Below are 26,556 nucleotides of genomic sequence, written 5' to 3'. Positions count from 1 at the left end.
AAGCTTGATGGCTGGATAGCAAAGTTGATCTACAGAATTCAATCAGAATTGATACAATGGGTTTCAGGCACTGGTATTGCTCATTTCTATGGTGTCCTGGCTTCAGCCAGGGACAGGGTTAATTTTTCAAAGTAGCAGGTTTGGAACCTGGAGCTGTGTGGCTGTGTCTGGTTTGGTACTCGATACCACCTCACATCATTGCTGGGGGGTGGAAGTATGGGACCCTCACTTCGGAGGAGAAGGGACCTGGCTTTGGGTGGGAAGAAAGCCTTGGTAAAGTAGCTCTGCCTGTTTTGTTCATTTTCTCAGGATTGTTCTGTTTCAGGTTAGGTCAGTGAATATTTTTCATGTAAAACACCTTCTTATTCTACACTGTTGTTAGCAGTGTTGTTGCCAATAGTATTTGTTTTCTTACCTCATTTCTTTTTTCAGAACACTGTTCCTACCTCATCCCATTATCTCTCTCATTTTGTTCCTCTCTCCAGTGTGGGCGGGACAAGGAGAGAGGGAGTGCCACTCCCAAACTACAACAAAAATTGAAAAAGCCTAGAGCCCTGATCTTCCTGAACCATTTTAATTAAATTGGGATTTCTATTTCAATGTGTATACATGGACACAGGATAAGTGAAAGTTGTTTTTAAAATCTATTTTCAAATCGCTGTGTTTTGACATGGAAAAATATTCTATATTAAGGTTTTAATGAGAAATTGAACAAGGTACTTTATTATTTTAGTTCACTTAGGACATTTAAATTGATAGCTGGTCAAAACACAAATAGAATACCAAAGATGATCACTGTTTTCCTTCCAGTTACTTTAAACCATCATTAGGAAACAACTCCAATAAAATTACTTGTCTTAGTGCCTGGTACTTTGAAAGAATAGTTTCTTCCAAATATCTGAGAACAAAAATAATCCCCCACTTTTGGAGACCATATTTTTGTTCCTTTTTTGTTTTAATTTAATGGTTTTATGGTTTTTATTTTATGATTCTATAAGCAACTGTGGACCCCTCTCCTATGCCCACAACTTTAATACTACTACTCACAATAATAATATCACTTACATAGCTCAAAATACCATTCTGAACATTTTTCATTCAGTTTTCAGAGCATTACAGTTTACTTTCCACACAGCATACAATCTACTGCAATAGTAAGTGGCCTGGTACTCATTTCAATCTCTCTTTTAATCAAAAAGAAGCAGAGTAGGATAAACACAATACAGTCATTATATTCAGCATCCATGCAAGCTTACATAAAAAAACAACTCATCACATGACTTCAACAGTACCAACATATCAGTGTGACTCCATCACGTATTCAACTACCTATTGACATTGTAATGACTTCTATTACTACAAGACAAATTTTAAGGAAAATTAACTTCTACATGCAGCACAGCTGGTTCATTTTCAATCCAGAATCTTCCCCAGGAGATTCCTCATCCTCTACCCACAAAAAGAGCAACCCACCACCATCCCCCAAAACATAATCATCCACCAACTACTTGTTGGACCAGAAGTGACTAAGTGATTTGAAGAGTATGGCAATAGTCTTCAACATATCTACATGGTGTGATTCTTGGCACATCCTGCACAGGGCCTTGGTGGGGGGTCTACAGCCTCACTGGAATTACAGAAACTTGGAAGAACAGCCCTTATGGAGGCAGAGCTGCTATGAAGATATACTTAAGGAAAGACAGGGTGGAAAGGCATGGAAAAGACTAGACTGGACAGCCACTGAAGGTCATTTCCCATCTGATTTTTAAACATGCCATTCTTCAATATGTACTTTTTACAATTTTTTGTTGTTGTTTTCTAAAAATCTAGTTTAAATGCCAATGTAAGTGAAAATTTTAAGTTGGTGTTAACAGAGAAAGAATGGGAATGCCTGATTGTGGAAGCATGAAGAGCAGATGAAAGAATCTAAGTAGAAGATGTGCCAAATTAAACTGGTTCAGCGGATCATCAAGATCACAGCACACTTGCAAGTAGTTTCTAAAGTTGTGGGGATTTTGATAGTGGTAATGCAAAGTACAAGCTAAAACAAGAATCAAGCTATATGCAGACTAAAACACAGGACCAACTAAAACCAGAATTCATTAAGAAATCAAGGAACAAAAGATAACCAATTTGAAGCTATAGTATACCCAGGTGGAAGATGAATGACATCAAGTCATTAAAAAAAATGAAACTGTATTACAATAAAATCCATTTACATCCTTGTGGCAACAAAGGGGTTATGATACAGTACATAGTACATAGTTTTTCTGTGCACAGCTGCACACAAGTTGCCATTAATTGTCTAGAATAATATATGTGTGAGAGTACATGTAGAGCATTAGTAATGGATAAGTTCTAACTCAGGAGAAGTCAAATTGTTTTGGAGTGGAGTGAGAATATTTTTGGACATTAGAATTCTGACCTGTCCTAAGCGGGAGGATGACACAGACAAAAACAAAACTATAAGGATTAGTGTCTATGGTAATATAGCAGGAGGACTGAATGAATGGGTAAATAAAGACTGACAGCAGTGTGAGGGACCATAAGAAAAGTGGAATTAGTGCTAAGCTTGGATTCCAGTGTTAAACTCACAACTAGAAAAGACTCTTGTATTTTATATGGTTTCCAAAAGCAAAAGTTCTATAAGACAGATATTCCTGAAAGGCTGACAATAGCCAAGATTTATTTAAGGTTTGAAATTGGAACAATATGGAAAGTTTAAACTTTTCATTATTTGAAATCTCTCTTATATAGTAATATTTTCAGCATTTTCTCAGATTGTGAACCAAACGCAATAGATGAAGTCTTTCAAACTGTTATGTTTTGTCTGTAGTTCTAGCCTTGTTTATCATGGGTTTTGTGATGTATTCAGAGTTTACAAAATAGTATTGAAGGATGAGAACAAAATAGTTGAAAACTGTTTAAGACTAAAGATCTCCACCAGTTTATCATAATTAAAGCTATAGGTCAAACATCTTTACACAACTAGAACTCCCCTTTTTACTTTTTCATTTAACAAACTAGACACACTTCAGTGGTGCTAGAATTACATACCTAGAAACACAATAGCAATACAGAACTTGTGTATTGTTCAATATGGGCATCTGAAGAGAATCAGTAACATGAGATCTGGATTCATAAAAAAGACACACTATTAGAAAATAAAGCATTAAAAAAATTATTGGGCGGAGACCATTTAAGGATGACATAATTAATAAATGCATCTGATAATATGCAAGAAAAAGAAGAATGAATAGTTGAGGTTTCGTTTTTTTCCCACCATTACCTTATTAACCTATTTGATTTAATATTAAATATTGCTACTACATTTTTTCTTTCAAATTTTCATTCTGCCATTTATTCATAAGCTAACTCCATTTTATTTTGAGTGGTGACTGCTGTGTTTACTACTGGTTTTGGCTTCTTCCCATTTTTTGGGTTTTAATTAAAATAGTTTTCCAACATTTTTCATAAGCCACTAGAACTATGGCAATAGTTCAAAAATAAGGCACTTGAATAAATATATAGGACAAAAGAATGTGTGTCCCTCACAACTTAAGTGAAGAGAATTTTGACATTATCCTGACAATATTCTAGGTGTTGCAGTCTTTGTGGTTAGGGCATATTTTTATCTTTGAGCTTGGAAAACCAACACAGAGCAGGAATAAGTTGTTCTCATTCTGTTTTGAGTATATTTAAGACACAACATTGTTTATTATCTGTGGCATCTTGCCTTGACTTTTCTAATGTAATTTCCACCAACTTAAGCCCGAGCTTTGAACATTCTGAAATTCCTCTTCTACTTCTAAAAGATTCAGATTGTGAACCAAACTCAATAGACGAAGCCAGGCGATGAGGTTATAAAAATACTATTATTTCTCTTGTGTTTGTAACATTTTTCATACATTTTAATAAACGCTCAGTGGAGATATTCTGGAAGAAAATAATTTATAATATGAATGTCTACAATAGTTTTACATTCAGTATCAAAATTCAAGTAAGAACAAACAAAAATACATTGCAGAGGTAACAGCATGGTTTTTTTTCTACAAGTACTAGGAAATTGTTATTAAAAAGCATGGATGGCCTATACACACTTTCTATCTTTAATAATGGGATAAACATGAAATTGTACCTTGTGAATTATTCATGAAGTTAAATTTGACAGGATTAAGTTTTCTTACCATAAAGCTATTGTATTAATTTTATTCTGAGCAGGAACAGTGCTTTTAGTAAGTTGCTAATTCCACAAGGAGAAAATGTGGTTTATAACATACTTTCAAACCTGCAGGATCTATAGGTTTAGAAAGGCATGACCTACACTGAAAAGAACCTGAAGAAAGCTGAGAGATTATTTCTTCTTACACGGAAAGGGATCCAAACTTCACAGAGAAAATGGAGGAAGAGTTAAAAAAAATCCCTTAAAACAACTGAAACAGACCTTTTTGTAATATTTTTGGGACATCTGGTGGGTTCTTCAAGAGGAGATTTGTTGAAGTACCTAGGAAAACTGGAATGCCTTTTTTTTTTCTTGTCACTTTAAGGCATAATTATATTTTTTAATACAGTGGCAGTGCTTAAAACTAGACAATTTTAAATAACTCTAATTTTAAATTGTGTGGTAAATGGGGACAATATTTTTATAGTCAGAAGGTGAGGATTGCTAGACAAAATCTTTTTAGCCACTGGAGTGCTACTGAAAGTCTTTGAGCAATATAACTTTCAGTTGTATAACTTACAAGGCACATTCACCAGAACAGATAAAAAGATCTGTGGAAATCAGACTTCTCTTCTTAAAGTCTCTCAAAAAATAGGCACTATTTACCAAAATGGACAAAAACATCAAAACATAATAAAGGGTAAGAGAAACCTAATGCAGAACATATTAAATATATTCATTTTGGCAATGCTTTAAAGTCTAAGGTAAATCCTGTTAGCACAAAATACATTTTAAAAGATATTAGTTAGAAAAATATCCTCACTTTAAAATATTGTTTTCAGTCAAGTGGCAAGCGAAAGCTGGTAAACCAACTTTCTCCAAAAACAGAATGAGAACAGTAAGAGAACAAAATTTCCTTAGAAAAATGTCCTTTTAAAGCAATCTACAGATACCAGAGATGATTAAACTGCTAAAGACTGATTAGACATTGTCAAGAAGATAATTCCTCTTTGTATGGAGAAACCACACCATGTGACTCGAACAGAACAAAAAGGGTTCCCTGCATTCTGTCACAGCTCTGGAGCAGTGACTGAGGTGATGGTCAGCATAATGGACAAAAGACACAGCTGCCATAATAGGAAAGGAATATATAAAAAGAGGCCAACCACTACTGAGGAACACCATCCATGTGAGCAAACTCAGAGTTCATATTCTGCAGTTTTGATATGCAGGATGTTTCTGTCTGGCTCTGAAAAAATAACTAAATTCCTGCAGTACTCTTTTTCACACATCTGATTCTAGGATACTTGAATCCATCAAGCAGGTACTAGCCTTTCCAGAAAGCAGAATGCAATCATTACCATATGCCACAAAGCATACTTTTCTAGGTGTTCTGAAATATTTAAAATGCACTGTTGAACTGTAAGTGTTCTTTTGGTACTTGCAGACTTCAAGAAACGTACTTTTCAAAGTATCTTAAAAGGCTTAGTGCAGCAGTATCAAAAGTCAAGTCCTTGTCAAGTTCAAATTTGCAGACAAGTTGTTTTCCCCAGCTCAGATTTATTATGTAAATTGGTTTACATATATATGATCACATCAGCTTTTAAAAGATCATCAGAAAGACTTGTCAGAACATTTTGTGAGACAAAAGAGGGAGGGGATTAGCCTATCATTTGCCATATGGACATAATTATATATGAAGATAGAAGATTTAGATATAGATTTAGCACACTTGGGTCCTACTGGCTGAGCACAGCTGCCTAAGGCCAGGTCCATGCTGATGTACCCACTTCTCCACTTATATAACATTATGGAGTGCAGGCATCTGATCTGCACAGCTTTGAATAACTTCTTCACATTTTTCATCAAGCTTTTATTGTCTTATAATGTCTTATTTAGCACATTGGAGCGGTTTCATATTAAATTCTTTATGGTTATTAGTACTCATCTCATAACTGCTTCTCTTTTACAGATTTCTTAGAGTCTCAAGGATTTCCTTAGATCCTTCACCCTGAATGAAACTTTTTGCAAGGAGCAAGATAACTTTTTGGCTATTTGCATTTGCTTCAGCCACATTTATACTTACAGATTTTACTTCACACAAAGGTCTAGGTTACTTTCATACTGACCTGTTGGAAAAGCTTTGGAAAAGTTTAAATCAGTATAATGAATCAGATAAGGTATATAGCACATGAAAACAAAATCTCTCTTCCAGGTATGATAAACCTATAATCTGGGTTTCAGAACTGGGGTATAGAATTATTGTTTCTATCCTCCCTAAATATATATCTGTAATTGTAGTATATGTTCCAAGTTTCAAGATTCAGATGTAATATTACTTGCTTAAGGTTCAGCAATTCAGGAAAAAATTCAGGTGTGAAATATGACCAAGTTTCCAAGTGATCCATTGTTAATTTGAATATGATACCTAGAGAACTGCCTAAAATATGTCTGATTATATTCACGAAGAAGCAAAATACCAAATTACATTTTTCATAAGAGAAACCTCTTTTTTAGCTAAGGCTAAAAAAGATTTTATTAGATCCAGAAATTATCTATAAGCATCTTCATGAAAATTGAACAGAAAAATATATTGCTCTAGGTAAATGGAGAAAAGCACATTGGTTAAATTACTGTCTTCATCTTATTTCAAACAGGTACTTTCTTTCTTTGTGAAACTACACTCTTATTTAAAGCCATTCCAATTGCCTAACATCATAATTACTCTACAGTGTTGGATTTTGTTACACAGTTCAAATTGCTGAATCACAAAATAATTTAGACTGGGAAGGGGTCTTGCAGGTTATGCTGCCTAAAAGAGGGCATCCTTCAAACTTAGAAGAGATTTCTCCTTCTCAGGTTTGGAGAACCTCCACAGTCTTTATCAGGGGAGTCCAACATAGTCCTTTTATGGTGGAATTTCATATCCTTACCTAAATATAGCATCCTGTGTTGTGCCTCTTGTCTCTAGTCTTGTGAAGCATGTCCTCCAAGAGAGTCAGGCCACTCTTGCTCATAAGCACCTATAAGAAAGCTAAAGCCAAAATTTTGCCATCAGCCCACTTCTCTTTAGGCTTATATCATTCTAGGATCATACCGAGCACCCTCAGCTTACTCTCACATATGATGTTCTCTAGCCCTTAAACCATCTGATGGCTCTATATTGGTTTGGTTTGTCAAGGTCTTCCTTCTGCTGGGGAGTCACACCATAATTAAGATGCCCTCCCACAAGGGCTGACTCACATAGTGTCCTGTATTCTTGTTAGGTTCACTGTGTGTGTGTGTGTGCATAATATATGTATATGTAAGTGGATTATATATATGTATATATTTTTAAAATATACACTCATGCTAAATAATCTGTATCTGTATATTCACAGACACAGGCACAGACACACATGCACACAGACACACTGTAAGGATGTCAGTGTTCCATGGTAAATTTCCAGTGAATAATTATTCAGAGGACATCCATATTCAGGTTCAGATCGTATTACTTTTGGTATTGTGAACTATCATTGAGAAGTGAAGAAAACAAGGGTAATGGCATTAGAAAGGAATGATAGATTGCTAAAGGGATTATCAAGTTTTAGACACAGGAGGACTCAATACAAAGAATTTTTAGCATAAGCATAAAACACATGACTAATTGGACTCTCCTTTAACAGTATATGTGAGTGCTGAAAGACTGGGAGAAATAGATATATGTGTTTAAAAAAATAAACAATTTGAGGTTATTGGAATTATTCCAAGATGGCCTGATTCTGAGCCCAAATATTTTTAAGGCCTTCATTTTTAAGAATGGGAATCATAGAATCATGTAATTATTTAGCTTGCAAGGGATCTTAAAGATCTTCTACTTCCAGCCCCCAAGCTGTAGGTAGGGAGACCAGGACTGGTCAGAAGCAGTGTCTAGGGAACTGAATGTCTGAGAGTAACTATAGGAATCTCCTTAATTTAAAAAAGAAGACCTGTTGGATTCCTTTCCTCCCCCACTTTAGTGTTTTCACGGTGGGCTTCTGTGTTTCTGCAAAAGCAAAAAATGAAATCTGTTTCTAAGCCTGTATTGTTATAGGGTTCATTACTGACTAGCAAGAGACACTGGTGTTATGTACAGAGAGACCAAGACTTTACTGATCTTCTATCTTATCTCTTCCTACTGTTACTGTTATTGAAATACATTACTTCTACTGGAGTCTCAAAGCAGACTAACCACAGGCCGCAAATGAGCTGTTCTGTAATGCATGCCTCAAAATCGTTCTAGCCCTTTAAAAGCAGATTTATAAAATCATGAATCCTGAAACAGCCAAGGTCATTACAATACATTTCAAAGCTCTATTTTGGATCCAAACGATAACACATCAAACAAGATACTCAAGTGATATTTCTCTCCTGAGAAGACAAAATACTACTGTATTACAACAGTAATTACAACAGTACCTGTTTGTATATTTGCATTTTTCTGAGACTCTGAAGTTCCTTTAAATGGACACAATGCAATGTTGAAAGAATTATAGCAATGAACACACAATCTCTGTGGATGTGTGAGACGCTCGTCAGTAGCACTTAGGAGATTAATTAGCAGATAAAATTTAATTTCCAGTAAAGAGATTTGACTACAAACACAAGTTTATTGTTTTTACCAGACATAATTTTTTTAAGATTTCTCAAACAAGAAAGATAGGGGTAAAAGCTTGGCATATTTTTATGGTTTTCCATTGTTTGAATTCTGGAGAAATTCACATATATTTATGTAAAATACATTGTCTTTGAAAGAAAAAGAAAAGATGTAGTAATACATTGTTTCAAATTATATTATATTAACTGAAAAAATTGTTTCAGAACTATTTCTGTGATTTGTAAGGCCTTAAATGAGTGCCTTTATTACAAGACAATGGTTAACATAATTTTAATTTCTGTATAGCCTTATATACCTTACATACAACATAGACTCTAACTTCCATGTTTGGTGTGCAGAAAACTATTGCACTCTTCTGAGATTTACATTGGTGTCCATATTTTTAATATCAGGAAGCCTTAGCTACATCAATATGTAAATGAATGCTTTAACTTTCTAAGCTTTCTTTAGTAACACAAGTATCTGTTTTTCAAGAGAAAATCTCTACTTTCACACTATTTGTGGTCTCTCTAGATAAAGGCTTATAAAATATTAATCAATAGCATTGATGACATCTTTTCAACTTTTTTATTACATATTTTTGAAAATGTGGAGAATAAAAACTGTAATCACTAGTTGCATTTTTTTTTTCTTTTCAAAACCAGGATTTAGATTTACAAATTACGAATTTGCCTGAGGTTCTTTCTCCTTCTCTGACTTCCAGTCCTGCCTACCTGACACAGTCACAAGAAATGAAGAACATGTTAGTGTTTTACTTTTTCCAGTTAGATTTTCCAAAGATTTAATAGCTTATTGATTAATGTATTCGATAATCTTGGAAATAGAATAAATTAACAGAAAACATGCAATACGCACTTATTTCATATCTTCACAGTGCTTGGTTTCGGCACAGAAATTAAAAATATGCCAAAATAAGCATTGTTTTCACTAAGGAAATATTTATAATTTTAAGTTAGCAACAAATTTTTATTGATAAAATAATATTTTTTTTATAATTTTTTATTCATTTGCTCTATATTGCAGAATAAATAGGAGTCTCTGCAGCACATACTTTATAAAGCACTGCCAGTTCTGTATAAAATAATGGCTATAAAATTGTGTGAAGCTCCATTGACTCTGATAGAATCTGCAGGGGTGGACACATCTGCCCAGTCAGATCAGATTAAACTAGCTCTGCTAAAGCAAAAATGTCAATGACTTAAGAAAGGACAATTTGCAGTATATTCCTCCCAATTCATCTGGCAACTGGATTAAAATTACAGAAGGTACTTATCACAGAAGCTACTGTGCTTTATTATGAATAGAAAAATTTCTAGGTATACCAATTATGTTTGATAGATCTACTGATCTTGCTAAATTTATGAGATTAAGATAATGGACTAAATTTATTGCAGAATTTTGCTATAAAGAAGTTTTAAAATATGTTCAAAATCTGCTAACAGTTAAGAAGTGACTGATAAATTAATATTGCTGGTTCTTAGAGCTATTAATTCATTTATTTTCACAATATCCTGATGTGCATATCCCAAGGCCTGACAATCACAGTAAAGGAGATGAACACGTTTGTCTATATCTTTATATTAATATGTAAATCAAATAATTACACTTTTTATAGACATCTAACAAAAATGAAAATGGAAAGGAACACTGATTCTTTTATTTAGCAGTATGTTTCAACACAGGATATTTGTCGTTCCGATTGGGAACGGCTAGAAAGAACGACACAAACTCTCAAGGGAGTCACAACACGAGAATTCCCTAGTTTATTGCTTCAGGCCTGTCTTATAGACAGATACGTGGAAAGTACAGAAAGAAAACTCTTATTGGTTAGCAAAGTGCTACATTACCATCATTGGTCAGGGGCACTCTGCCCCCCTGACCCTCTCCTGCAAGGGAAAACAAGAGGACAGATAAACAGCACCTGCAAGGCTGTTTAGCGTCCCTGAGAATTGTTTTGAAATCCTCCTTTGAATTTCTCAGGCTAGCTTCTCAGGCAGGACTGAGAGGCCATGGGCCTGCAGTTTCTGCAGCTCTCTGCAGCCTGTTCCAAAGCTAGCATCCATAGATATTTTCTGATTATTTAGATTACAAATGAACTACAGTCCTGCTCAGCTCATGAAGATTATTTTTACTGGGAAGTGATGTACACAGAAATAAATTGTTACATGTATATACTTAATCCTTCTAAACAGAGAGGAAATACAGGAAATTTAGGCATGTTTTTATTTCTCCTCCTTGATTTTTAAATTAAATATTATAAGCTTACAAGAGACATAAGGAAAATAAAGTACTAGTAACATCAAAACGTCCTCTCCAATGAAAATGAAAAGGAACTGACCCAGGCACCTTTGATAGTGTTCATACTAATACTTCTGAGTCTGCAGACTGCCCTAATGACAGGATTTGCCTCCAGGCAGGCACTTCTTCAGGTACTTCCCATTAATGACCATTTTCCTGTTGTAACTAATGAAGGTAACTTTCAAGATCTTCTGTTTATTATGGAGCCATTTAGCTCCTTAATTAGTTTAACAGCATTCAAATTGCTTTTTGGAACCTGACTACTTTCAGCTACCATTAAACACCCAAATGGGGCAAATAATTTAAGACAGCCATTTCTACTACCAGTAGAAAATGACTAATATCTATCAGACCTTTGTCATTCTAATGTGAGCAATCTAAATAGATTAGCCTTAACCATTAACCTTAACCTTAACCAAGTGGGATCACAGAAAATGTAAAAAATTTTAAAAATTTAAAAAACTTTCTCTTCCATTATAAGAAAAATTAAATTGCCAAGATTGTTGCTGAATCAGCCAAGCAAAATATAAGTAACAGTCAATATTTGGATTAGATTACTAGGGAAGATACTTTCTTAACTTATTTCATCAAATACTGGCTTTCAAATTGAAGTTATTAAGAAAAAATTCCAAATATATTTATATCTTCTCCCTCAAATTCAGCAGGGTGCACCATCATGGGTTTTCTAAATCAAGGAATTTTTGACAAATTACTCTTTTTAATTAGCAAACAAATTCCTACAATTGGAATCTGAAAAAAAAAAAATTATACAATACTTAATGAAATATTAACAACAACTTTATTGATTCTCCCTTGGATCAGTTTTGCCTCTTCTGTATGTGAGATTCCCAGAGCAGATCACAAAAATATGCCCTTATTAAAGGTTTTAATATTGAAGTAGCTCATATTTTAATTCCTAGAGATTCATAGTTCATATCAGAAAATAAAAAAGTGCCCTTACTAAAGGCTTTAATAATGAAGTATTTCATATTTTAATTCCTAAGGCAATAGTACTTTCCTTACTCAATAAAATAAATCCATAAAATCATATTTTTACTTTTTTGTTTAAACATTTCTCCTCATGTCCCCTTATGTGACAGTACTCCAAAGAGAAAGATGCAGATGGTGGAATCACGAAGGACAGTGTTCAAAGGCTCTATTACCTCTTCTGAGGTGGAATGTGAAAATATATTGAGCCAACAGAGCACCAAAGGAAGTCCCAAAAGAACCCTTGTATATTCAAGTGCTCTAAGAAAATAGATAATAGTAATAAAAATAATAGGTGATAATAAATAATTAAAATAGATAACAGTAATTAAAAAATCATTCTAGATTTCTATTAAATTCCTATTTGTTTCAAATTTTTTCCAATTGCAAGAAAGCTATAAAAACAGTCTTCAAATAAACAGATTTGAAGAGGTGCAAAGTTTCTATTGGCCCAGGCTTTATCAGAGTTCACAAACAGGAATTAAATGTGTGACTGAAACATATTTATCACCCGCAAAAATTTGTGTTACGTGGAGTACTTCTCATCTCAGTTTTAGAGCTGTCCGTAGTCCTATGTTCATTTGCAATATCTGGCAGCAGCATTCATTGCCACAGATCACAGAGTGCTTTATGTGTTACCACATAACCTTCAACCTGTCTGGCAATGTAGTTGAATGCATAGAGGGTAAATATTAACATTATTTTAAAGGCAAAGTGTACTTTGCAGCTGTCCAATTATACTACCTTCTAATTAACTTAATATACATAATGAGCTCTAATCCTTTTGTTAATTAACTGTCTTTATGTGAAAAATGCATTTATTTGATGAAGTGGAACTATTTTCTTAGTTCTGTTTCTTCCTGTCCATTTTTGTGTCCTTTTCAACAGGTATAGATATACTTCATATTATCAACTTCCTTGCTTATCTCTCTGGGTCAGTATGGTGTTACACGAGTATAAAATTTTTTCAGCAGATTTTTTTCTTTATCAGAAGATTGATATTTAGACCTCAAGATATTTTTCTTTTAATTTAATCTTCAAACTAGAACTTCCTTGATTAAGTCAGTGATTATATAATAATTTATAGGGTGCTGTTAAATATGTATTATTTTAATGTAGACAGCAAACATAAAAATTAAGAGGCATTTAATATGCAGGACAAAATTTCCACGGTGGAATTGGATTTTATGAAGAGGAGAAAGTCACCCCCATCCTCTTAGAAATTTAGTAATGTTCTTAAAGGACTCTGACTTTTTAAAAGCTACAATGATTTTAACTGTTGCATCAGTGTTTGATTAAAACAACACCAAAACTTAAGCCCCCACTGATGATTGACTACAAGCATATTTGACATGCTGGGTCAGATTCCCCACAATTGCATATTAGACTCATACAGATAATAAAAATTAAATACAACTCATATTTCTCCAAGTATAACACTTCAATGTTACCCCAGAGTCTGCAGTGACTTAATTTGTACTGCTGCCTCTTGGAGTGGGGGAAAATTAAAATTTTGCTCTGAACTCATTCAATGCTGAGATACAGAATATTTTGATGTTGCCTGGGAGATTATCATGCCACCCATGATATTTTTGATATTTTGAGGTTTCCAGAACAGTATGGCTTAGAACATCTAATACCCAGCACTAATGTGGAAACATTATGTTCATCACCTTCCCGGCAAGGTTGTTTCCAGAAACTTCAGAGGGACCAGACATTAAATAGCATATTTTCTAATGAAAGAAGATAATCACCTTTTGGCCTTTGCATCTTTTAAGAAGCTGCTTAAAAATCACCAGGAAGTCTTAGTTAACCATATAACCAAATCTGAGTATCTCTCAAAATGAAGGTGAAAAGAAATAAACCACCAGGGATGATGGCTCTGAACACCAGTGCCCACTAGAGCTGCATAATGGATAGGGGAAGAGGCTTTATTAGTGAACAGCTATGCACATATATTCTGTTAAAGCACATTTTCAATACTGTAACTCCCTGCCTCAAAGCAAACTTCCATTCACTTAGAACAGTATCAGACCAGGCCAAAGGGAGATGGCAAGGTAAGCAAAACAGAACGGACATCTCCCCTAAATTACCCTTGCACAGCAGGGATCCTCCTAGCGTCATTTTCTTTGGAAACAAATGTCCTCAGCCACTGACAGTTCAACAGAGAGCTGCAGGTTCTTTTCCCACCCTCCACCAGCCCCCTGCACTCCAAGTAGATATTTGGTGCAAATTTCACAGATTTGTAGGTTAATCTTCTTTTCCAAAAGGCATAACTCCAACTGTCATATCACACGGGAGCTGGAGTTGCTGTTCAATCTGCTATTAGACTTATTTCCCCAGTGGATATATTTTATTGGCATTTCCTTTTCTTTCATCAGGTACCAATAAAATATTTATAGATCCCATCACTTAAAGTAGACTAAATGATAAAAGGAAACCTCATTCTTTTTTACAAAACAAAAATTGAGGCAGTTCTTTCTTATATTTGAAAGCACAGCATGTCTTCTCAAGATATAAACAGCTTAATCTGGGATACTGGGTCACTGTTGCATTTTGACTTATTTATTATAAGTTATCCATCTAGACTTTTAAAATACAGTCAGTTGGAAGTCCTGTTTATTTGTTTAGCCTACCACTGTAACTGGTAAACACTGCAAATGGACATAATGTGAATAAATACTGGTAATTAACAGTACTGTAAGAAAAAAATATAGCTACTTACTTGTCAAATGTAATTTATATTTTCATAGCTTAAGTTTTCCTCCTTTGAGGAATAAAGATCATTTGAATGAATCTTTCACTTCAGATAAGGCACTTCAATGAATGCTGATATTTTTATACATCTCTATTCCTTGTTTTGGTGAGGATGACACCAGCTGTTAATTATAATCAACTGTTCTAATCAGTATTTGATGTTTTCCCTCTTAAGATTAGTATCAGTTTGACACAACAGCAGTGAAAGAAAAATACCATCTTATTAATTTGGACTACACTGAAGTGAGAAAGGGAAACTTACATTTGGAAATACTTTCACTTTTTTTTTTTATGAATGTCTGTGTTTCATACACATTTTGTATATTTCAGGGTTTGATCTCTACCTGTTTTTGCTAAGTGACTCTCAGTTACTTGAACTCAAAATCAGCATCAGAATAGTGATGCTTCCATGGAACTTGGATGACTATTTAGCTTTTCTGAAGTTTAGCCACACACCTAGAGCAAATGACTTTGATGTATTCCTTAAGTACACATTATATGGGAACATGGAATGGTATGGCTCTACAGGGCTAGGCAAAATGTCAGCAACCCTTCTGCAGCCTTCAGTCAGGCTTCTGCAACTGTGTCAAGTCCCTGCCAGGGCAAGCTGAACATCTGCCACACTTAACTGTTGTGCCAGTCTGTTACATAAACCAAGCCAATATTTCATAACCTTGGTAGCACATTCTTTCCACTTAATAAAGCTATTCATAAGAGTATACATGGAGGCAGTACTGCACTAGCAGATTTTCAGATGCTTGTTTTATTTATAGAAGGCCTGGGGCTTCATTTTGTGAAAGGAAGGCTAGTCTAAATGGATTTTGAATTGGAGTAAAGCACTGGAGATTTAACTGGGATTTTTAGAAATGATAAGAGAAAACAGTAGTAACAAACACCTACACAATATTTGAATTGTGTGTTGGGCCAATGAGACCGTTTGGTCACTAAGGGAGTTTTCTCACACTATCATTGTCTGCTTAAAGATTCCACTTTCTAATTTATTTAATTGCAACATTAATTCCAAATTTTTCTTGACCTTTCGCTCCTTTTTCCTTTATTTAACATTACTGGTTAATAGAACTTATAATGTGCTTTAAGTATTTTTTAAAATCAGAGTTATTTAAAATTTCTGATTCAATTTGGTACTATTATCAGAGAAATTCAATGTTTAAAAATATTAATGTTAAGGTTGCATGTTAGAATAGAATGAAAAATAATTAATTAAAGGGAAAACTGAAAAAAATTTGTGGCACTGAATAAAATGACTCAAACTCTAGTCTTGATTTTACATTTTGAAAAACTGAATTTAAACACCCCTAAATCTTACATTAATAATTATGTTTGCTGATACATTGTTTTAACTACTATATAATATCAGATTTATTCATCAGTTTTTTCAAAAAGAGCATTCCTGCAACATTCTTTTACCCACTCTATAATTTCAAGAAAGCTATAAAAACAGCCTTAAAATAAACAGATTTGATATGAATGATTTCTGAAGTTTTTTGGGGGGTTTTAAAGATCACGTGTAAGTAAGTATTTTTATCCCACACCCCTGCCACAAAGCATCAAATCTGGCTAAGACTCAAATATCTGTTACTGTAGCATTGAATGAATCTCTTAACTGGTATGTTAATTCTAGCTGAGTGTAATATACAATGTAATTCTGAGACTGCTTTCACAGTGACCTAAATTCATTATTTTTCCAGGAAGATAAAAAAGTCTAATTACATTATAAAACTAGTAAATTTTGTTCCTTCAATCTACAATGACAACTTCTCAGCTGTATCCTCTCTGTTTCTGCATTTTTACTCTTTTCTTGATGACCTGTAGGAAGAGAAGTGTCAGCTTCATGTAGCTGCTCACACAGAAGAGCTCCGATGTGCACTTTAGGGTGCTCACTGCAGCACAAGGAGTGGATGCGAGGGGCTCCTGCTGTAGATTATCTCCAGTGCTAGAAACTCATTTCAAGCACTCAGTGTCATCCAACTAATGTCAAACTCTGCTTGCTTCATCTCATTTTTCCTTGTTATCACCATGTGCATTAAATTGTCATCTAGCAAGTTGTCTCAAGAGATTGTCCTTACTGTGGTGCTTATGCTTTCTGCCTGTTTCTATGCAAGTAATAACATGCACCATTATAGTCCCACTTTACTGTTAAATTTTCTGAATTATTTAATAAACTAAAGGCCATGGAATTATTTTGGAAGTAATTTACATTGCTATATAATTCTGTACTGAGTCTGCTGCATAAATGAGAAAGTCGTGCCTTCTAATATAAGATTAACTCTAGTTAAATGTAGTGTGTTCTACAGTACAAGGAGTTTTCATATTACTTGGTTAATATCATAAGCAGAAAATATTTTACTCTCCACCTAGTAGTGTGTGTAGGATTTAGCTGAATTATATGCCAACAATTTGGAAGTTAGTCTTGGTTAATCATCTACAAATATGACCTCAAAGTGGATATGGATGTGTTCTAAATCTCCACTTTTATCCAGAAAGCAATTTGATATACCTAACATGTCTCCCATTCTCATTTCCTGTGATGGAATGATAGACCTGAATCCCATTGAAGACTTTACCCTATTAAAGTCTCATCACTTTTCTTTGAGACAAAAAGAGGGGAAAAGCTAACAAGGAAAGTTTAAAGCTGTGTTTGCTAGTATCCTCTGTGAAGTCATGACTACTCAAGTTACAAGTCAAAATTGAACATGACTGTAGTTAGGTCATGGCTTCCCAGATAACCGTTCACAATATTTGCCTATTTTACCTTTCCAACAAAATAAATAGTTAAAACATTACTTATCTGTCAAAAATGTGAAATAATATCTTGTGATTTGCAAAAAGCTCAAACACACCATGATAATTAACAGGTTTACAAAATTCATTGTCCTCTATAATAGATGTCTTGAAGAGTGTATTCTCTATTCACAGAGTAGTTACTTAGTAAATGGAGGGGGGAAAAAGGAAAGGAAAAAAAAGCAGACAGAGTGTTGCCCTGAAAACTCAGCTTCTGAGCTTGCTGACATGGTTTTCTAAAGGCTTTCCCAGGACAGTAACTGTAAACATAGGTACGTGTACATTCTTTCTGTTACACGTCTTGTGATGGACATCTCTCATGGCCAGTGGAGTGGGAAAGTGTTATCCTGACCACCCAATCCCTGGCCATGGTCAGAAACCTATAAATCCTGGGGGGAAAAATAAACTTTCTCTTCTTTTCACCACACCTCGACCTGTGTCCATGTGATCTATTCATCTTCAGTGGCAACAACAGAGGATGCAGACTAAGAAATTAGAGGAATGAGAACTAGAAAAGAGCTGGTCTAGAATTACTGTAAGGCGAAAAAGTGGAAGGTATCTACTTCCTGGTATGTGGCAAGAACAGAAATATTTTATAAAGTTCTAAAGAATTAAAAGGGAATATGTTAGTTCTCAGTGTATTTTTTCCACTGAGATACAAGATAGCTAGTTTTGCTGATGATAGTCAGCAATCTTAGAATAATAGTAACTTACCTTCCCTCTAAGAAAAAGGTATTAAACTAAAAACGCATGTATTGTCAGAACAATTAACTTAATGTTTATGTCTAGTAACCCAGTTCCAAATCCCAGTTTCTAGCCAGACACAGCTCACCTCAAGTTTTACACCTGCCCCTTGTCCAGGCCCTATATCCTATTCCCATCTTCCTCCTCAAGCTACTCAGAGCTGCCTCTGCACTTCCCAGGGGACCTGGACACAATCAAACTCTTTTGAGAATAGAAACTAGCTAAGAAACTGTCATTTTTTTCACAGTTTACTACTACTTTGCCCTTTTGTGTTTCAGGTCAGCGTTTTATTCTCTCTGCATTCAAGGCTTTCCCTCCCACATTTCCTACACCAAGAAAAGGAATAAACTATTTTGTTTCCAAAGAAGAAAGACCCTTTGTTCTGTCTTCATTAGGAGCATGCAGGGTTATAGTTGTGCTGAAATTATCCTTCTGCCCCAGATCAAATACACTTAACAGGAAACAGCTATGTAGGAAATTCAAAACCTACAATTCTAAGAAGTCCTTTTTTAATATTCATGAACTTCTCTGTTTCCAAGGCACATAATTTAGTCCAGCTGGGTACATTTTCACAAGGACATGAGGAAGAAAGGGAATATGCTCCTTACAAGACCTTGTTTCTTCCTGCTCTAGACAATGGACTTGCTTTTGATTTTCTGGACTGACATTTCATCAAAGCAGAGCATGCCTAGCATCAAAATTTTCTATACAACTGATAGAACATAAAACAATTTATCTTTAACACATAAATTAAATGATCTGCTGTGACTGGCAATGCTATCAGGGTTTCCTGTTGAATAAACTGTGAATGGATAAAAATTTATCCAGGGCTTCTAATTCTGTTGAATTACAAGAAATTTATATCAGAATACACAAATGTCGCACTATATTAGGAACGGCAAGAAGTACGATATGACTCTTAGCTGCATTGCCCAAGAGAGCCAAGTTTATTATCTTTGATCTTCATTTATAGACAGGTTTAAGAAGGTCCAAGAGTAAAACTCTCATTGGTTATTAAAGCAACACATCACCATCATTGGTTAATTGGAACACCACCCCTTGACTGTTTCTTGCAAGTAAACAACAAGGATCCTAAACAACACCTGCAAAGGTTGTTGTCCTTCACCAAGAACTGTTAGGATTCCTCCTTATGGTTTCTCAGGCCACAGTGAGAACCTTGTGTGACCTAGTTTCACACAGGCTCTGTGCTTCCTGCCTGCTTTCAGCATTCATATACAAAGGTATTTATTTATTAAAAATTGTTTAACCACTTTGAAATACTGCTTAATGTTAAGGTCTTTCTGAGGAATTCTTGGATGAAAAACTATGAAATATAAGAGGAATTATGAATTCAGATAACACTTAACTCTATTTTTGACTTTGCTATCAAATAGTCTAGTTTCTAAGTCCTTAGAATATGACCCATTTTAGTATATCTAATTACAGTATGACCAGCTCTATAATGTATTCAAAAATTTCTAAACATAATTACATTTACCAAGGCAAACTTTGTCTAAAGTAAAAAAAAAGTTTTCTGCATGTCATTCTGTCAGACTGAATGAGTATAGACTGTCAAACCAAAAACTCAGACACTGAGAAACTCAGTTATGACCTGGGATCAGGCCTTTATCAGAAAGAAAAAAATAATTTGTACTTTCTCTAACTTAAAATTTGTGTTGAGCTGAACTTTCACAATATGCTCCTGACTGTCGCTCCGATTGGGAACGGCTAGGAAGGAACGACCATGGACTCTCAAGGGAGTCACGACACGAGAATTCCTAGTTTATTGCTTCAGCCCTGTCTTATAGACAGATACGTGGAAAAGTACAGAAAGGAAACTCTTATTGGTTAACAAAGTACTATACCACTATCATTGGTCAGGGGCACTCTGCCCCCCTTGACTGTCTCTTGCAAGGAGAAACAACAGGTTGCAAAACAACACCTGCAAGGCTGTTTAGTATCTCTGAGAATTGTTTTAATTCTTTCTCATGAATTTCCCAGGCTAGGCTTCAGTCAGGCTTGAGAGCTATGTGGCCTGCAATAACTACAGGCACTCTGGCTCAGATTTAGCATCCATAACTCACCTTTTTCGCTTAGGAAAAAAAAATAAAAATGTACTGTGTTTGTAATTTTCTGTTGGGCTCTTCAGAAAAGGAACAAACACAGCACAAGAGGTTTCTTTTACTAGAAATTGGAATGGATGCTGATTTAGAATTAATTTAGAATTTTGGTTTATGTTTTGGTATTTAGGATTTGTTCTCCTTGCAAGGATTTGATGATTGAGTCTAATATTTCTAATTTAGTGAATTAATACACACACTATACAAAACTATATACAACATTGTTAGTCTGTTCGAATTGACAGTCTAACATGTCAATAGAGTAGTTTGAAAGAACACTAAAGTGATAAAAACAATGCACAATGCAATTTATATGCAATTTGATCCCCTCTTCTTATCCCGCTTTTTTTTTTTTTTTTTTTTTTTTTTTTTTCAAATACAATTGAGGGATTTTTGAGGGATTTATAAAGTTTTCATGGTTGCTGTTATTGTTCATCGGGTTTGAACAGTAGTTTATGAATTTCAGGAAGGTTTAGGGAATTTGAAGTTACTATTTCTTCACGGTTGTTTGTCAGCTCTGTAAACACAAAATTCAAAAGATACAAAATGAGTTAGTTTTGGGTCCCGCAGGGACTGCAGGACTTTGGCACGGCTCAGGCCGCTGGAGTTGACAGACTTCGTCGAGGCATCTCCTCGGGTCGATGCAGAAAGTCTCGGTGGAGCGGCCCGCCGCTGTCTTTCTCTCCCCCCGCCACCTTTATGGGTGCGGGGGGGCCGCTGCTAGAGTTCAGATCGGGAGCGCAGCACGGCAAGCGCTCTCTTTCCCTCCCGCACCTCCCTGCTGGAGTGCGGGGGGACTGTGAGGGCGAGCCGTCCCGCGCACGCGCGGGGAGAGCGAGGTCGCCGGCCCCCCCCGCCTGCGCTTTCTCGCCGGTGTTTCGGACGCGCGGGGGGGGCGATCTTTGCCACGGGCCTGGCCCCGGCCCCAGATTTGGGTTTGAGTTCGGGTTTTTCGGGGTTTTCGCGGCCGGCGGCGGCGGGCAGGCACAGGGGGAAAGCAAAGCTGCTGCTTTTCTTTTCCCCGCCGCTCCTCCGCCCGCGGTCGGCCGGCGGCCGGCCGGACCCCGGCTGGTGGCGGCGGGCAGGCGCAGGGGGAACGCGGTTGCTGTTTCCCTTCCTCCCGCCGCTCCTCTGCCGGGGGGAGCCGCGTGCCCCGCCGCGTTGGTACACGGGGGGTTTGCGTGGGCAGGCCCGCCCCCTCCTTCGGTGGCGGCGGCCCGCCGTGTTTCGGAGCTGCGCTCGGACTTTCCGGCGGCTGTGGCCCGCGCGCCGGGCGCGGGGGAGCTGAGCGCTGACTCTCTCCCCTTCCCCCGCCGCGCTGACGGGCTGCAGCGGGGATGTCTGTGCTTTTGTTCGCGGCACAGAAGGAAGAAGCTCGGACAGCGCGGAGGCGCTGGAGAAAGCAGGTTCTGCGGCGGCCGGCGGTAGCGCTTTTGGCGCCGGCGGAGGCTCTGCGGGTGGCACGGGCGGAGGCGGGCAGTCTCCCGCTGGCAAAGCCCGCGCGCCCAGCTCCGCGGATGGCGGCCGCTCAAACGTCTCTGGAGAGGGAGATCTCTGGGCTGCGGGTTGCTCTCGCTCGCCGCTAAAGTCCTCCGAGGGTCTGGGCAGAGCTAAAAGAGCACTATGCAGCTCATCCATGGTTTCACTTCTCGGTCTCTTATCTTGTACAAAGGAGGCACTCCCGGCATCTAAGTTTTTCCTCCCGGTTTCACTGTCTTCAGACTGGCTCCGTTTCAGCGCTTTAAAAAGCACTCCCCAGGTGGCTGCTAGGCTACACACGCTGATATCTCTGTTCATGAATTTTGACCATAAATGGTTCTCTATTGACAGCCAAAGTTCGAGATTAAAGGCATTGTCCATAGTTATATTAAAACTTTGCTCTTTAACCCACTGGAATAAATCACGCATGGCATCTTCAGAAACACTGAGTCTCATGCGGGGCAGGGCATCCTGCCATGCAAGGTAGGCCAGCTGTTCATCAGCTGAAGTACAGTCCTTCATTATGAGGACTTTATCTTGGCGGCTCTGCGAATGTAATCACACACACGCTAACGGCTCGGACCCGGGGTTTTTGAGCTCTGCTTCGCCAAGATATGCCGTTCCAAACCTACTCACTGGCAGGCTCCACTATCCCGTTGGTTTTCAGAACCAGCTTCCTCTTGGAAAGCCCGGGAGAATTCCACTTACCCCTCTAGGAGGAAGGGCTGGCTTTTTCTCGCTCGCTGCTTACCCTCAGGGGATTAGCAGAAGTCACGTCGGTTGCTTTCTGACCTCAGGGGTCGGCTGCAGTTTATCTTGGGTTACCGGACCTCAGGGGTCGGTTCAGCATCACGTCGGGGTCACCAGATGTCGCTCCGATTGGGAACGGCTAGGAAGGAACGACCATGGACTCTCAAGGGAGTCACGACACGAGAATTCCTAGTTTATTGCTTCAGCCCTGTCTTATAGACAGATACGTGGAAAAGTACAGAAAGGAAACTCTTATTGGTTAACAAAGTACTATACCACTATCATTGGTCAGGGGCACTCTGCCCCCCTTGACTGTCTCTTGCAAGGAGAAACAACAGGTTGCAAAACAACACCTGCAAGGCTGTTTAGTATCTCTGAGAATTGTTTTAATTCTTTCTCATGAATTTCCCAGGCTAGGCTTCAGTCAGGCTTGAGAGCTATGTGGCCTGCAATAACTACAGGCACTCTGGCTCAGATTTAGCATCCATACCTGACAAATTATCTATTCTTCATTGATCACTTAGGACTGAAGAAGTCAGAGGTGAACATTTTCTGGGTTGCTTGTTTGTTTTTGTTACACTGAAAGAATTCAGTGACATCATTAAAAGTCAACAAAACAGCGACTGCTTGTTACTGACAGCAACACACAGATATTTCTTGGATTGCAACTGTCTAGGTCCCCAGATTCAAAAACAGCTGTCTTGAATACTCGTTCCTCACAACTCATTCCATAGATATGGCAGGTATGCTGGAAAGGACAGAAAGTATTGTGGCACTGCTGTGTAGGTATTTGTGTATTGCAAGTTTTCACTATTGTGACCTTCTAAGATAATATTGTGAATTACTAAGATAATATTATACTTTCATAGACACTACACAGAGTCACAGAGAGATAAGTATCTTCTAAAAAGAAGTACCTTTTATCTTTAGGATTCTCAGCATTTTTAATTATTACAACATTTTAAAGTATTGAAAATAGCACTCCTAAAATTACTTCTTCCTTCTTAGTTAAGAAGTATCACAGATTATTAAAGATATTAAAGAATGTGCTGATTAGTTTAAATCTACCTTTGTCTGATGTGATGAAAATCTCCAAACATTTATGAATCATTTAAAACATTTAATTGACCTACTTAAAAAAAAAGCTTATATTAATAGGAAAAAGTGACTTCTTTTTTCAGCAGAAACCTAGTTACAATGAAAACCCAAGGTAATTATTTCAGTCATCAACATAATCCCAAAAGGTGGTATTTTATGTGGTGATCAGACCTCTCTGATATTTTTGCCTCATTAAGTTTTATAATGCTGCTATTCTTGTAAGCACTTTGTCCTATAAATGCAAAACCACAGCAACTAGAACCAGCCAACAGAGACCAAGAGGACTCAAGAGACACAAGCAGATTATTCTATTGTTTTTAGTTTTGGGGATAGTCCAAATCATTTCAAGAGTAAGAGATAATGAAATCGAAATAAACAACTTTGATGATAAATATACATCAAGAATCTGAGACAAAAAATCTGGAGTTATTTTTTGATTCCCATCTGTGGCAGAGGCCTCAGGGGAGACAAAGAGTTACACTGTCCCACCCCAAACCCCTTGTGAAGGGCGGCCCAGGTATTCTGATTGGGTTTGAGTCCCGGGGGTTTCTCCCTTGGTGTGCTTCTACTGGTCCCTGACCCTGAACTCCACTCTCAAAGGTGGGGACCCTTGAGAGTTCTGTCCCTCAAAAACCCCTGCTGTGCCTCTGTTCAGAGCTCTCTGTTCTGGACCTGAGTTTGTTCTCATGCTGAATAAATGGTTTCATGAACCGGGAGCCTGTCTTGTTGGTGTTTCATGCTGGTCCCCGGAATCCTGCTGCTTCCCTGGACAAGATCCTGAGGTTGCTGACTGCAACACCCATCAAGTTTCAAGTGTCATCAGACTTAAAGTTCTGACTAGAATCCATTGATGGAAAAAACCTGCAAGTTAACACAAATACCACAGAGCAAAACATGGCAAACTGTTAAACCAAGATGCAATAGCACAGATGGGTGAAAGGTACAGTAGCACAGCACAGATGGACCAAGTTCTGTTCAGAACAGAACAGAACAGGAGGTTAACTCTCACTGTGGATTTTTTGTTTATTTTAATTAGAATAATCAAGATATTGATCCCTTATAGCACTCCTCTGCTTTCAGTGCAATAAAACTACAGATTAAAACTGTATGGAAGTATTTGACAGATAACTATTCCAGAGTAATATTTTGAGGAAACTTGGAATAAATTCACTTTCAAAAATAAAAGCGAAAGAAACCTTGTGTAAATTTAACAGGATCTTTTTTTTGGTTATTTTAGAGAAAAAAATCTTTATCTGAGAGGCAAGAACATTTCAGGGCCATCATGAAACTCTCTGGGTTCAATGGAAACAACCAAGCACTTCCCAGGCAATCAATTCCTGACTATAGAAATTATTTTCAATTCTGAAAATATTGTGGTGAAGCCTTTTTACTACTAAAGGGGAAAAAACCATTATTCTACTGAACTTCTTAATAAATTTAATATTAATTTAAATACAAATTGTTTAAATCTATCCTGTAGTTGTACAAGCTCTAATCGGCTTGGATCTGTCAAACAACAACCATTTCCTACCTCACTTCTATTTTTCTATGACCTCTCTACTTATTAGAAAAGCAAATATAAGGAGGTTCTTTGAAAGTTATCAGTTCCTAGGAAAAGGGAGTGATGAAGAAGGTAATTTTCCAAATAATGAAAAATTATACCAGTAATTAAAAAAAGAAGAGGTTTAACTAAAAGTTCAGAAGTCTTGAACAGAAGCAGAAAAATCCCTACAAGCATATTCTATAGGAATATAAATTGCATATCAACTCAAACAGTCCTAAAACTGTGATAGACAATTTAATCACAGTTTTCTTGGAATACAAATATTATTGAAAAAGGGATTCATGGACCTGTTCTTAAAAAAAACCCCAAAACATAAACAACTTATTCAAAGTAAAAGTATTATAATAGTCTCTTCTATAGAGAGACTAATAAAATTGATGGAAAAATTTGAAGAACACATTCCATTTTTTGATGAATGAAAATCAAAGTTTTAATCATAGTTTTAATTCCTCTGCATTAGTTCTATTCTTCAACCAATCCTAATACTGGAGACAGAAGAGGCTTCTTTGTGTAGCATATTTAATGACTTGAATAGGTTTTGTACTTTTGATTTGACTATAGAATACATCAGACAAAATAACAAAGATTCCTGTCACATTTATTGGCAGAAGTGTTAACTAACTTGGTGTTTGAACTTTTCTCTCTTTAATGTCAGATCAAGATGGATGTCATTCGAATTTATACTAGTATAACAAATTACATCCTATTTGATACAAATCTGCTTGCTCTTTCATTGTAACAATCTTCCAACATACTTGCAACAACCGGTCCATTCTTTTTCTGAGCATCTCCATGATTATCTGAGAAGTGTGTTGTGTTTTGTAAAGTGCTGAGCTAGCCAGCAACAGCTTAGAGACCTCATTCTGCAGATGAGTCATAATAAATCAGATTGGAAAGCAGACCAATTCCAGAGCTGACAAACTAATGTAATATCACCGTGTAACCTTAGCTGACACAGGAATGTAATTTAATTTTTAAAACTATTAATATCTGTATCTGCAAATTCACAATAATTTTCATGATAAAAGGGTCTTTTCATGGCAAAAGGCACCCACTTCTCCTATGTTCTTTCATATTAAAATATTTTATAAAATTTCAAAGGTGTATATCACAGCACTAGAAGGGTTGAACTAATTAGGAACTAGACACAAGGTTA

At 36.7% G+C, this 26,556-nt stretch overlaps 1 long non-coding RNA gene across 1 annotated transcript in view; it reads right to left on the bottom strand.

Annotated features, from left to right (window-relative positions):
• Nucleotides 1-2,402: 2,402 nt before the first annotated feature.
• LOC111941821 (uncharacterized) overlaps nt 2,403-26,556 on the bottom strand; it is a 39,804-nt gene continuing 15,650 nt past the window's right edge. Inside the window, exons 2-3 of the long non-coding RNA XR_002870290.2 lie at nt 7,096-7,196; nt 2,403-6,303 (exon numbers count right to left, since the gene is read on the bottom strand). This is a non-coding gene — a long non-coding RNA (uncharacterized LOC111941821). The remainder of the gene's footprint in view (nt 6,304-7,095; nt 7,197-26,556) is intronic.

The sequence above is a fragment of the Cyanistes caeruleus genome, chromosome Z, assembly GCF_971803275.1.
Source record: "Cyanistes caeruleus chromosome Z, bCyaCae1.hap1.1, whole genome shotgun sequence".
Lineage (NCBI taxonomy): Eukaryota > Metazoa > Chordata > Aves > Passeriformes > Paridae > Cyanistes > Cyanistes caeruleus.
This window is presented reverse-complemented; position numbering and strand designations above follow the sequence as displayed.